Source organism: Marmota flaviventris, chromosome 2 (assembly GCF_047511675.1).
Source record: "Marmota flaviventris isolate mMarFla1 chromosome 2, mMarFla1.hap1, whole genome shotgun sequence".
In the NCBI taxonomy this organism is placed as follows: domain Eukaryota; kingdom Metazoa; phylum Chordata; class Mammalia; order Rodentia; family Sciuridae; genus Marmota; species Marmota flaviventris.
Genome location: NC_092499.1, coordinates 15,605,943 through 15,618,688, shown reverse-complemented (window position 1 = coordinate 15,618,688; position 12,746 = coordinate 15,605,943). Strand labels below are relative to the sequence as shown.

General features: G+C 44.9%; 1 protein-coding gene across 6 annotated transcripts in view; it reads right to left on the bottom strand.

The window, feature by feature from the left end:
* Positions 1-12,746, bottom strand: part of Foxn3 (forkhead box N3) — a 392,487-nt gene that overhangs the window by 99,840 nt on the left and 279,901 nt on the right. The gene's annotated exons all lie outside the window — the stretch shown is intronic.

The following is a 12,746-nucleotide window of genomic DNA, read 5'->3' as shown; positions in this document are numbered from 1 at the left end:
TGGAGATGGGAGACATCAACACTTCCCTTCTCAGTAGCTGGCTTCATTCCTTAAAGAGGATGGGGAGGTTCTAGTAAATGTAGTAGTAAGTGGGTTTGGTCTGGGGAGAGGAGGGTGGGTTAGACAGTGGGAGTTAGGGTTGAAGGCTAGCTAGGCTTATCAAGAAGGGTGTAAAATAACAGTAGATATCCACCAAATGGCAGATGCTGCAGGATGGTGAGCATTGTATCACATGGTCACAGGGTCAGTGCACAGTGGCCAGATCACTGGAATTGCAGTGATCATGGCTGGGACTGGAAATGGAAACATGTGCGGGCAGTCATACTGACCAGGTGAGGGCAGAGTGTCTCAGACAAACCATGCAGTGGGGGTGGTGGGGAGATGCTGCTGAAGGTGGGGTGGGGGATGGGACAGAGGAGGCCTGGAATCTCAGATTACCATTAGTCTGGGATGCCTGTGCATTTCTCTCATTACCCAGACTACTTAGGAAAAATAATAATAATCACATCTTAAATCAGTATAATTTGAAGAGTAATTGACTAATGAAAATCCCGTTCAGAACCAAAGGCATTGCCTCTTCAATCTCACTTGCTAGTTCCCAACTTAATTTTTAAAATTAAAACACCTCTAATGAGACTTGAAGTTATTGGCAATGAATCCAAAATGTGGTGAGGGGAAGAAAAGATACTAAAGGAGAAAATGTGTTCCATTTCAAAAACTTCAACTCCACCTGGGTGGGATGGGGTTGGGGGACACAGGGAGGATGGACACAGTTCTCTATGTGAACCCGTTTAACTAAAAATGGCACATGCTGGCCATGAGTCAAGGAACCTGGAGGAAAATGAGGACTGGCAAAAGTAGCACCGCCCCCTCCGGTTTTGGAGACTGAACCCAGGGGTTCCCTTCCACTGTGCTACATCCCCAGCTCTTTTTATTTTGGGACAGGGTCTCACGCAGTTGCCCAGGTTGACTTTAAACTTGCAGGAGAGCCTTCTGAGGAGCTGGAACCACAGATGTATACCACTGCACCCAGCCCTAAAATAGCTTCTGCGCTACAGGCCTGAATTTGGCAATTCCTCATAAAAACACATACCTATGCACACCTACCACGACACATTCATTTACACACACACACACTTACACACACACATACACACACACACACACACACACACAGCTTGGCTTGGTCCGGTACTTGAGTTTGAGCTTCTGTTTCTTCCTCTGATAGATCAAGGGTCTCAAGAAGGAAATGAACTTATGCACAGGGCAGAGCCCTGTGGCTGCAGGTGTTATTATTACCCTGATCCTACTTCTGTTGCTTAAGGGAAGTCAGCACCTCTGGAAAGTTCTCCAAGCCCACCTTAAGTTCTTCCAAGTGACAGCAGAACCCCCAGGTGGGCCTCCTAGAACAACAGAGAGGCTGCAATTTCATAGATACCCCAAAACCACCAGGGAGATAATAGGTAAAAATAAAATAACTGGTGCTATTCATTTAGAGACCCCTTCCTAGCCAGGACTCTTGGTTGTATGCAAGGAAAAGACCCTCCAAGCTGGCTTGTGTAAAAAGTGGAACCCGTCTAGTTCAAGGTCAAGCCAGAAGCAGAAGAGCCCCTCCCCTCTACTTCTTCACTGTGTTGGCGCCCCTTGTTTTATGCTGGCAGATTCCACGTGGATGTTATGACACCAGCCATTCTCCAAACCTCCCATACCCGGGATGCAATGGAGGGCAAGACACCTGGAGTGTTGGAAGTGCAGGAGTGGGTCAGGCAGCAGGTCCCACAGAGGAAAAAGGGGTTCTGCTGTGGCTACTGGTACACACTGTCCCTTTGAGCCACCCCCAAGTCAGCTACGACCCCCTGTAAAGTAAAACCTTTGTTCATAATTGCTTCATTCCCAAATCAAGGCACAACACAAAGACTGAAGCCTCCAAGTCTGGGATACAAGATGTATGTGATCAACCCAGATCCAGCCTTTGTACATGTCACAGGCTTTCTGACCTGCGCTCCCCACAACCTGCATCGAATAAGCAAAATCTGATCATCCCAAGCATTCTGCATTAAAAATCATAGCCCAGGAAAAAAGGAGGTCCAAGAATGTGCGCCACGGTGACAAAGGGTAGGGGACAAGTTCAACACAACCCCTTCAAAGATCTGCTAAAGTTCCTCACCCTGGCACGTATGGCTGGCTGTCACTCTGCCCCTGCCTCACCCACCTCCTCTGGTCTCTGAAAGAGATGTTGGGAAATGTTTCAGGCTGGTTCATATTCTGCTATAATCAGAAAGACTAAGTGAATGAACAGATGATGAGCAATCCCACTCCAACCCCAAGGAACCTTCTTTCTCTGTCACATTTCTGTAGGGTCTCAGTCACTCAATAGTGTCTCGGAGACCACCCGATAAGGATTCAAGTCCTACTTCTCTTGTGGGCATCCCATGGATATTTGCCTTCATGTACCAGGACCTCTAGAGAGCCTGAAAATAGTCTTAAATACTCCAAAGGTATGACTTCGGTTCAACTGAGGGGAAAAAAAAATTAATGTTACTGCTGTTTCTTCTGTGGTCATTTGGGGATGGTAGTTACTGAGCACCTTAGGAAATTACAGGATGCTACACAAATGCTATCAAATAATTCACTCCATTTATTGGAATCCAGTAATTATCAAGCACTGTACATGTTATCTTTTCATTCTCAAAAACTCCCGTGAAATGAACACTACCATTTATTGAACCAGAAAGGGCAGGCTCAAACCAATCAGATCAGGTGCTAGAGGTCACTCAGCTGGTGGATGGCAGAGGTGGGTCTTGGCCAGCTCCAAGGTCCACACTCTTCTCTCCAAGTCTCGCTGCCTCTTCTGCAGCCAGGTCAAGGGCACTGGCAGCACCTACTAAATGCTGGGATGCTCTGCAGATCATCATCAATCCTCATGATAATTACAGTCCTTGAAATAAGTAGTCTTTCAGGACTGGTACTTTTTGCATTTTACAGTAGCTCAAAGAGATTTATAAGACTTTCTTTTTAAATATTTTTTTAGTTGTCAATGAGCCACAGTTCCGGCCCAGTTTATAAAACTTTCTCCAAGTCAGAAAGCAATTAGGCAGCAAGGCAGGGATTGGACTCAGTGTGCCTGGTGGGAACATGAATGTCAGCTATGGTCTGTCCATGATCCCTCACTTACAAAGGCCAACACTGCTGGGTGGAGGGGAACACAGCAGGATGGAGGCCAAGTTTTACTCTGGAGGCTCACACTGGGCAATGATAAAAGCCTGAACGCCTGGGCCACACTCCCCCATGGATGTGCATGCACGCACATGTCCCAGGCCATCCTGGACCTCACAGCAGGTTCAGCCAGAATGCTCAGCCACACCTCCTGGTTGGCAAGGGAACCAAACAAGAACACACACTTGACCCCTTGCAGTTTATAGGTGGATGCTTTTGAGTCTACTTCTGAAACTGCAATGTGAACAACTTGCTGAGAACATATTCTAAAAAATTCTTCTTCATTGTTTACGTCTCTTGGCAATTTTACAGAAATATTTCTTGACTTCCATCCAAGCACAGTTACACAGAACTTCCTTTTTCAATTGTCCTTTAAGACCAACCACTTTGAGAAATGCATGCTTTGCAGGGCAATATGATCCTTATTTAATCTTTATATTTATAATCTGTTGCAATTTAATACACTAGAAAAACATTTTTAAATGCTCAAAGAATTAAAACTAAAAGGAAACTTTCCTATTGGCATAAAATTGTCTACGTCTGTATCTACTAATAAAAATTTCACATGGACAAAAATAAAATATTCATTAAGACTTGGATTGTTTTCATTCTATTAATCTTTCAATGACTAATTTTAGGATTTCCCGTTGTCTCTCCAATTATGAAGTGAACTGTACAAAACAGTCATGTGTAGGAACAAGGAGAGAAAACGAAATACCTTAATTACTTAAATGAAAGATAACAACATATGTATTCATTTCCATCTTTCTGACCCTCCATTGTAAACTGCTTTTATGCGTGATGACAGAATTCTCCCTCTGCTCCAGTCTGCAAAACATTGACAAACATCAAAACCTCTGAGATGGAAAACCGTTTAGAAATATTTACGTTACTCTGAACTCCAGACTGATCTGAGTCCTGGGTTTTGTTGCTGTTATTATCTGTTTGTTTTACCATGGCTCTGTGATCAGCAGTTAAATCACATCAGGCCTTGTTTTTCCCAATCTCCAAAATGGGAGTAATAATACCTAATGCATCAGGCGAATGCGAAGGATATGTCCAGCCTGACCCGAGTGGTCAATTGTACGATTTCTTTTCTATGAAATGCACAGAAGAGGTAAATCCAAGGAAATGAAGCAGGTTAGTCATTGCCAAGGGGTGGGAGAGAAGGAGGAAGAGTGAGTCCATGATGGGTAGTAAATCTCTTCTGGGGTGTGAGCCACTTGGAACTAGTTACAAATGATGGTTTTTCAACACTGTGACTGTGCTACATGTGACTAAGTCACACACTGTAAAATGGTTAATTTTGTTAAATGAAAATTTCACCTCGATTATAAAAACACCTAATAGGTATTATGTCCTGTTGGCTAGATTAGTAGTAATTTTTTATTTTCATCTTTATATTATTATCTCTTTTCTATAACAAAAGATTATTAATTTGATGATATAAATAGTAGATATTATCTGGGGGGTGGTGATGTTAAGGGGGAAAAAATAATTAAAATCACCCTGATGTTGGTTGGCATGCTCGTACAAAGCCATGAATCACCACTGGGCCAACACCTGCAGGGGTATCTTCCGTGAGGGCCCTACCCCTCTTTCTTCTTCCTGTAACTCTGTGCTTTTGCTTAGTGAGGTCCCCACTTCCTAAGCCACTTCTTCCTCACTGTCATTGCTGTCCACCTTTCCTCTTTCTACTATAATCCCGGTCTTTGATTTAGCTCCGTTCTCTGGACCTTTCCCCTCTTTCCATTCTACACTTCCCTGAACATCGCATCTATGCCTGAAAAGTCAATGGTCACTTCTGGATGAGCAACTTGCCAGCCCTGCCCCATCTCTTCCAAACCCCAGCCTCAGTTTCCGCCTCCTCCTGGGGCAGCCACCTGGAAACATCAGATTCACCCAGATGCACCTGGCAGCTGCCTGGCCAGAGGACGTGCTCAGGAAATGCTCTCGATTTCCTGTCCTCAGGCTGGCAGCCCCTGACTGCCATTTCTGCTCCTTGGCCTGCCAACCTCTCAGGGTGTCACACTGGATTTCCACTGAAGTGGCTACCAGAGACGGAGCCGAGACAATAACTGAAATTAAGGTCAGAACACGTGACTAGTGGTTTCCAAGATTCCACGCCACGCTGTAGTCACTGGGGAAGTCGGGGTGACTGGAAATGGGGCAAATCTGAAAGAGCAGAATTAAACTCCATTTCCTTATACCCTCTAAATAATGTAAGAGCAAGTGATCAGCAGAGCCTAGCGGCACCCCTTTAATCCCACCCGTGGTTGTGAGCAGAAGCCCCATCTGAATTTATGACTGTAGTTATATAAAAATGTTTACTTGGTGCACAACAATAGAACATATAACACCAAGGAAAAAAAGGGCCTCTCCTTAAACCCAGAGGGCCTTCCTGGGCCAAAGGAGGACAGAAGGCAATTAGGACTTGGGGTGAAATATAGAGGGCTGACCCCTCCCCCAACCCATTCCTTTTCTGTTATTACTAATTTTTTCTTTTGAAATGGGTGTGCCTGGGGGCAAGGAACAGGAGGTCTGTGCATTAGGTGGTGGATGCCCTTGTTTGCACAATGGACAAAAGAGTCAGCTTGTGGAGCAAATGAAAGAAGCCAAAGAGCCCAGGGCGGCAGCTCCAACCAAATGGAAAAGAGCTGAGTGGCGGAGGCGGGGCGAACCCCAACAAAACACAAGGTCTGGGGCCTTGGTGGAGAGAAGCAAAGAGTGACCCAGACTAGAGGCCAGGTGCTAAGGCCAGACATGGGGATCCTGCAGCGACAACCAGCTTCGATCAGAGAGAAAAGCCAAATGAGGGCGAGAGCAGGAACCGTGCAGAGGACAGAGGTTTGGGAGAAGGCGCCTTGAAGAGTTTTGGAACGTTCCCCCTTGAACACACCTGCTATGTACTCAGTATTATCAAGCGTTCACCAGGTGCCCGGGAGGTGCCAGGCCCAGGCCCTGATATTCACATTCATGGTTCTCCTTTAATCTTCACAACGATTCTGGGAATCACATCTTGCAGCCCCATTTTACAGTAAAAACTGCAGCCCAAGTTCAAAGAACTGGGGCCCAAAAAGGGAAGTGCCCAAGCCTGGGCTGGGGGGTGCTTCCCCCGGCTTTGCACATGTATAGTACCTATGCGTGCTCAGCAGAAAGGGGCACAGCTTTATTTGTGAGCTAAGCAACCTCTCAAAGAAGCAGTCCTGTAAGTAAGGAATCAGGAGTCTGAGCTAAGACACAAACAAGCTGCCCTTCAGATGTGGGTGGGAATCCAACAGGACCTGGCCATCTCCTGTCTTTTGCCCTATCCTGAGACTATCCGTGTAAATAGCAGGGCAAGTGAAAACACCGGGAAATCATTTGGAGGATTTAGCCCTGTTTTCGGAAGAGTCACATTCACAGAGAATTGTTATAGCAGTGACCCTGGCTTGAAATTTACGACAAGCTATTCTATAAGGTTTCCTGATTTGACTCCGGAGTCCTTGTGAGCGCCACAGGAGATGGGCATTGCTACCCCGGCAGAGGGGCTGCGATGGTTTAGCTATGTTCTGTCCCACAAAGGTTCATGTGTTGGAAGCTAGGCCCCCAATGTGGTGGTGTTAAGAGGTGGCGGAACCTTTGACAGGTGGAGCCTACAGGAAGGTTGTGAGGTCAGTCAGGGTGCTGCCCTGGGAAGGGATTAGCACTGGTCTTGAAGAATGAGTGCCCATGAAAAAACGTTTAAGAGGAGCAAGACTGGCCCCTCGCCTCTCTCTGCCTTTTGTGATCTCCTCCACACCCACTCCTGTCATGGAGAGTCAGGAGGCTCTCATCAGAGGCCCAATCAATGAGGCTGCCGATCCAGGATATCAACCTCCAAAATTGTGAGCTAAATAAACCTCTTTTCTTTATAAATAATAAAACCTAAGGTATTTTATGGTAGCAGTAGCAAAATGCTATTGCCCAAGAAGCCAACATAGGATTTATTTCCAGATTGGCTGAATCTATTATTTATTTCCTACTTAAGATCCACGAAACCTTTGAAAATGATCTTATATCAGCACAGGGCTCTTCAGCCAGCCTGCTACCCCGCTGTGTCCTTTCCTTGGACCCCCAGGGGACACAGCTGGCTGAAAGGGATATTTCCATTGAGTCAGAACAAGGCTTCAAAATCCATCTTAGGTTACTTTTTGGAAGTTGTGAAAATAATCAGAGCTAGTACTTAATAAGGACCCTCGACCATCCCTAGGTACACTCTTTAACTTACAGGTAAAGAAAAACAAAGCCCTAGGGATACTGGGTGCCTTGGCTAATGTCATGGAGTTCAAGAAGTGGCAGGGTTGAGACCAGAAACCAGGTGCCCCTGACTCATCATCCAACAGGGAAGGCGGGAAACTGGCATTCCCCAAAGCAAGTCATCTCATAATCCCAACAGACCTCGTGCACATTTGACCAATGACAGGGGCCCTTGTCCACACGCAGGAACAACAGGCACTTAAGAGCAGAAGAGCCAGTTTCCGGTTTCCCTATTTGCTTTTGAACTTGCAGTAGGCACAATCCTGCTCTATGCACTGAAATTGCCTTTAACGGTTTCTTTCCATTTCATTAGTTTATCCCGTAGATTGTCAGCAGTGAATGGAAATAAAAATCTGTTATGCATGTGATAGAATTTATTTTAATACTACCACTGCATCCCAGGGAAACAGATATGATAATAATTAGTGGCCCAGTGTTGGGGTGATAGAGAAAAAGAAGGTGGAGGGAAGGCCAGAGGGAGCAGGGTGTCAAGTTACTGGCTGGGAAAGCTGCTAAAACCAGAGCTCTGGAGCCAGGGCACATACCTGTAATCCCAGCAACTCAGGAGGTTGAGGCAGGAGGATACAAGTTCAAGGCCAACCTCAGCCTTTTAGCAAGATCCTGCCTCAAAAATAAAAATAAAAAGGACTTGGAATGGTAGAACCCATGGGTTCCATCTCTAGCACCAAATGAACAAACAAGCCCAGGGTACTGTCACTGTGATGTCACCTGGGCTTCTAGAAAGGGAGTCCAACTGCCTTGTACAAGAAAGGCTGGGATGCATGGTCTGACCAGAGTGGGCCCTGGGCTCCTTGGGAACCTCCAGCCTACCACAGTGCCTGCACTCAGAAATGCAGAATAAAGACAAACTTGCAGAGGGAACGTGTGGGTGGGCTCATGCCTGTGCTCCAAGGAAGAGAGGATTAGTGAGCCCAAATGGTCAGCTAGGGTAGAATTAGAAAGGCAGAAACCTCTCTGTAACCACAGCTCTGGGGAGCTCTGAAGCCCACAGGGCCCCAGAGAGAAGTGGCAGATAAGATCAGCAGCTGTTTGTAGCCACTTTCCATAGAAGGCTTGGAGCTACCAAGGGCAGAAACTCCACAGGTCATTCTGGGATGAAACCATCGGGGACAACATGAAGGGTCAGACCAGGGACGAGGAATGTTTTCAATTATGATTCATGCACTCATTAAAACAGTTCATACAAGGGGGTTGTTTAAATACAGCAACCTAATTTTAAGTTTGATAGGTGAATGGAATGTGGAGAGGGAGACAGGGAGTTTGGAAAAGCAAAAAAAAAAAAAAAAAAAAAAAAAAATTATATATATAACTCTACTCTTTTCATTAAGAAAATGAAAATTGTTAAACTAATTAATTTTTTTTAAGAATAGTATTTCGAACACAGAGATCATAACACAGAGACACAGATATGTGTAGATGGGAGGGTGAGGGGCACCTATCAGCTGGCCACTTCTGCAAAGTTCTGATTAAGCCACACTTCTGTCTGGACCTGCCCAGGGTCCCATTTAGACAATGGGTTTGTCCCCTTCTGAGGCTCTGCTTGGTTTCTGCTCTATAACAACTGAAGTGCTCTCTAGCCTGCCGAAATTGCTAGAATACTAAAATTGTCTTTCACAAGCTAAAAGGTATTTAAAATAAATACTGTGAATTGTTGGAATGACCAATTATGTTAAGTACCCCTGCCTGGTGTAATCCAAACCACACCTTACCCCGTTATCCTCAACCCTGAGAAGTGATTCAGCAGCCCCTTTTGCCAGGGATTCTGAACCAAAACACAAGACCCGGCACCCAAGGAGGACCTGGAGTACTTCCAGTTAATTCTTGCAATTGGTTTTGTGCTGGAAAAAATAAATGTACTAGGTTTCCACTTGACAGCTCATAAACCAAACAACCACTAGACCACACGAGCTGGTTCCCCATTGCAACTATGATTACATTCTGGTTTCAACGTCATTTTAGGTTTTCACTTCCATTTCTTCCCCTTGGGGCACCACATCACAGATGGTCTTTCAACCATACGGTGTGCAAAAGCCAGATGCATTCAGTAGAACTGTCCTTTGAATTTTGATCTTGTCCTGAACTAGCAATACCAGGTCCGGTTCTCTCCTCTGATGCTGGATGGTGACAATGAACTGAAGTTCCCAGTCATCCCCAGGATCATGAGGGGCACCACCAACTCTCTGCAGTATGCGTGTTAGATCCATTCTCGACCTATGACATCTTTGGCTCACCAAGAACTCATCTGGCTGGGCCCCATCATAAGTCAAGGAGCCTGTGACAATATCAGCCAAGGTGTCTATGGAGCACTCAAGTTCTGCACCTCCTCCAAGTCCCCACCATAGTGATGCCACTTGCCCTATGATTTTCCCTCTCTGGCAATGCCATTTCTGCTACTTCTACAAAAGCACATCTCTGATTTTCAAGGTCTTGCTCAAGTGTCAATTCTCCCCAAGAAGTGACAGTCCCTCTGATCCCATCCTCCTGGCAAAAACCAGGCTCCCTCTCCTACACGACGTGGCACATCTGCTTGTGTTCATAGCCTGCATCTGTACCCTCTCAACCCCTGGGACGACTGCACAGAGGAGATTCATTCCCACCGTTCTTTTGGGGATGGATGTTCTGGTCCTGTTGGGCCTCAACGCTAATCTCTGTGCCTGGACCCTACTAGTCTAGTATCTTAACAAAACAAACAAACCGACAACAACAAAAACAAACAAACAAATAAAAAACCCATCCCACTACTTCTGTGTGGGTAAAGGGAGATTTGTGAGCATAACAATAAGAAAGTGGGCATAGACAGCTGGGTATGGGGGCACAGATCTATAATCCCTGAGGCTCAGGAGGCTTATAGACAGAAGGATTGCAAATTTGAGACCAGTCACAGCAACTTAGTGAGACTCTGTTTCAAAATAAAAAAATTTTTAAAAAGGACTGGAGATGTGGCTCAGTGGTTAAGTGCTCCTGAGCTCAAGCCCTAGGAACAATAAATAAATAAACATAAATAAGAAAAATTAAAGTGGGCATAAATCAGATATCCTTTCTTCTACGTGATTCTAACCTAAACCTTCCATTGTTGTGTCTGGGCCTCTTCTTTATACACCCATACATTTATTTGTAAAAATTCTGCTGCTGGCCATTACTTCTGGCTGCCCTGTACCACTCACGAAAGGCACATGAAAATATTAATTAGGATGAGAAACATTCAAAATAATACAATAAAAGTATCTCAAGAATGTGAGACAGAGCCAGGAACAGAGGCCCACATCTGTAATCCCAGCTGCTACTCAGGAGGCTGGGGTAGGAGGATTGCAAATTTGAGGCCAGCCTGGGCAACTCTGAAAATAAAATTTTAAAAGGATCAGAGGTATAGCTCAGTGGTGGAGCTCCAGGGTCCAACCCCAGTAGCATCGCCCCCACCACCCCCACCGGCCCGGCTCTAAAAAAAACACTTTAAACAGAATGACACAAACAGAAAAAACTCATGTTAACACATCTCCACCTACATGACCAAACTCTCACCAAGATTCTCTTGGTTTTCCAATGTACAAAAAGCCATATAAAGGTTGTATCTGATTGGATGTAGATCCAAGAAGCATTTGCCGTGTATACTAGCTTAATACCCAGCATATAGAGCAATCAAGGAATTTTTGAAATCATGACATCTACATCCACAAGACAGAAACTCCCACAGCAATCACTCAGCATCAGAGACTTTTTTGGTACTTCTCTAGTGTTTTTGCCCCACAGAAACAAAGAACAACTGACATGCACACAGTAAATCTTACCTATGTGGATCTGAAATCCCATAAGAAAATAAAAGCATTTTTTCTGAAAAAATCCAACCATTAATGATATTCATATATTGCCTATGGTTCTAGAGAAAAAAAGAAGATGTATAACTTTTAAATCCACTTGAGAAAAACCCAAAGAATGGCTATCATCAGGGGCTGGGGATATGGCTCAGTTGGTAGAGTGCTTGCCTTGCATGCACAAGTCCCTGGGTTCAATCCCCAGCATTTAAAAAAAAAAAAAAAAATCAGCTTCTAATTATACAATCTGAAGAAAGAACAGAATAGTTTTTTAAAAAACTAAGTACTAATTTTTGAGAGTGGAGGCAATTCCTTTTATTTTCTTAGATATTTAGGATATCTATGACAACTACTAAAATTAGGGTTAACCAAACTTACCTGCCAAAATTGCACCTGTACCAAGCCAAGTGCAAAGAAATCCTTAAGTTCTTGATTTTACAGACCTTGAGAAAGACAGAATGCGATGGCACAGCCCATGAATGACCAAATGTGATGCTATCTCTGACAACTGTTTGAGCTACTCCAGAAACCTGAAGATAAATGCCTCTTCTCTTAACCACATTGATATCCTACCCCTTCACACACATGGTTGGCCTCGGCCTGTACTTCTAAAGGACGGAGACTAACCAGCTCTAGACCAATCAAAAGGCAGTAACACCCTCACCGGGAGCCAGCATGGTTCTGAAGTGCTTGGTACAATCCAGTGCATCTGCCTTTGGCAGCTGTGCCCCCATGACTTTTGCCAGTCAACAGAGGCTAAGGGAGACAGAAAACTAGAAGACGCTTGGAGGCTGGTTCTTCTGCAGAGCAGATATCCAAAACAAAGTAATATCTCAAAGTATTTGTAATCCACTTTTTTTGCTATTTTTAACCATTTGTTCATCTTTAATCTTACCCATTTCAAAAGTAAATGTAGGGCTGGGGTTGTGGCTCAGTGGTAGAGAGCTCGCCTGGCACGTGTAAGGCACTGGATTTAATCCTCAGCACCATATATAAATACATCATTAAAATAAAGGTATTGTTCATCTACAACTAAAACAAATTTTTTTTTAAAAAAGTAAGTGTAGTCAGACACCATGGCACATGTATGTACTACCAACTACTTAGGAGGCTGAGGCAGGAAGATCACTTAAGGTCAGGAACTGGAGGCCAGCCTAGGCAGCACAGAGATGAAAGGCACTTTGAAATCCTTAAGAACACTGGGCAAGAGCTAGTACAGGGCAGCAGAGAATGGGCAAATATCGGAAAGTGTGTCCCTAGCAAATGACGCTGTGGGGACAGGTTGGGGCGGGGCTCTACTCTGAGCCTCAGCACAAACAACAGCCTTCCAGGCCCACATGGACATCAGAGGACAGCAAGGAATGAGTGCACCTCCAACAAGGCCAAGGGTCAGAACACCGGAACCACTCCTTGTCAGCCCAG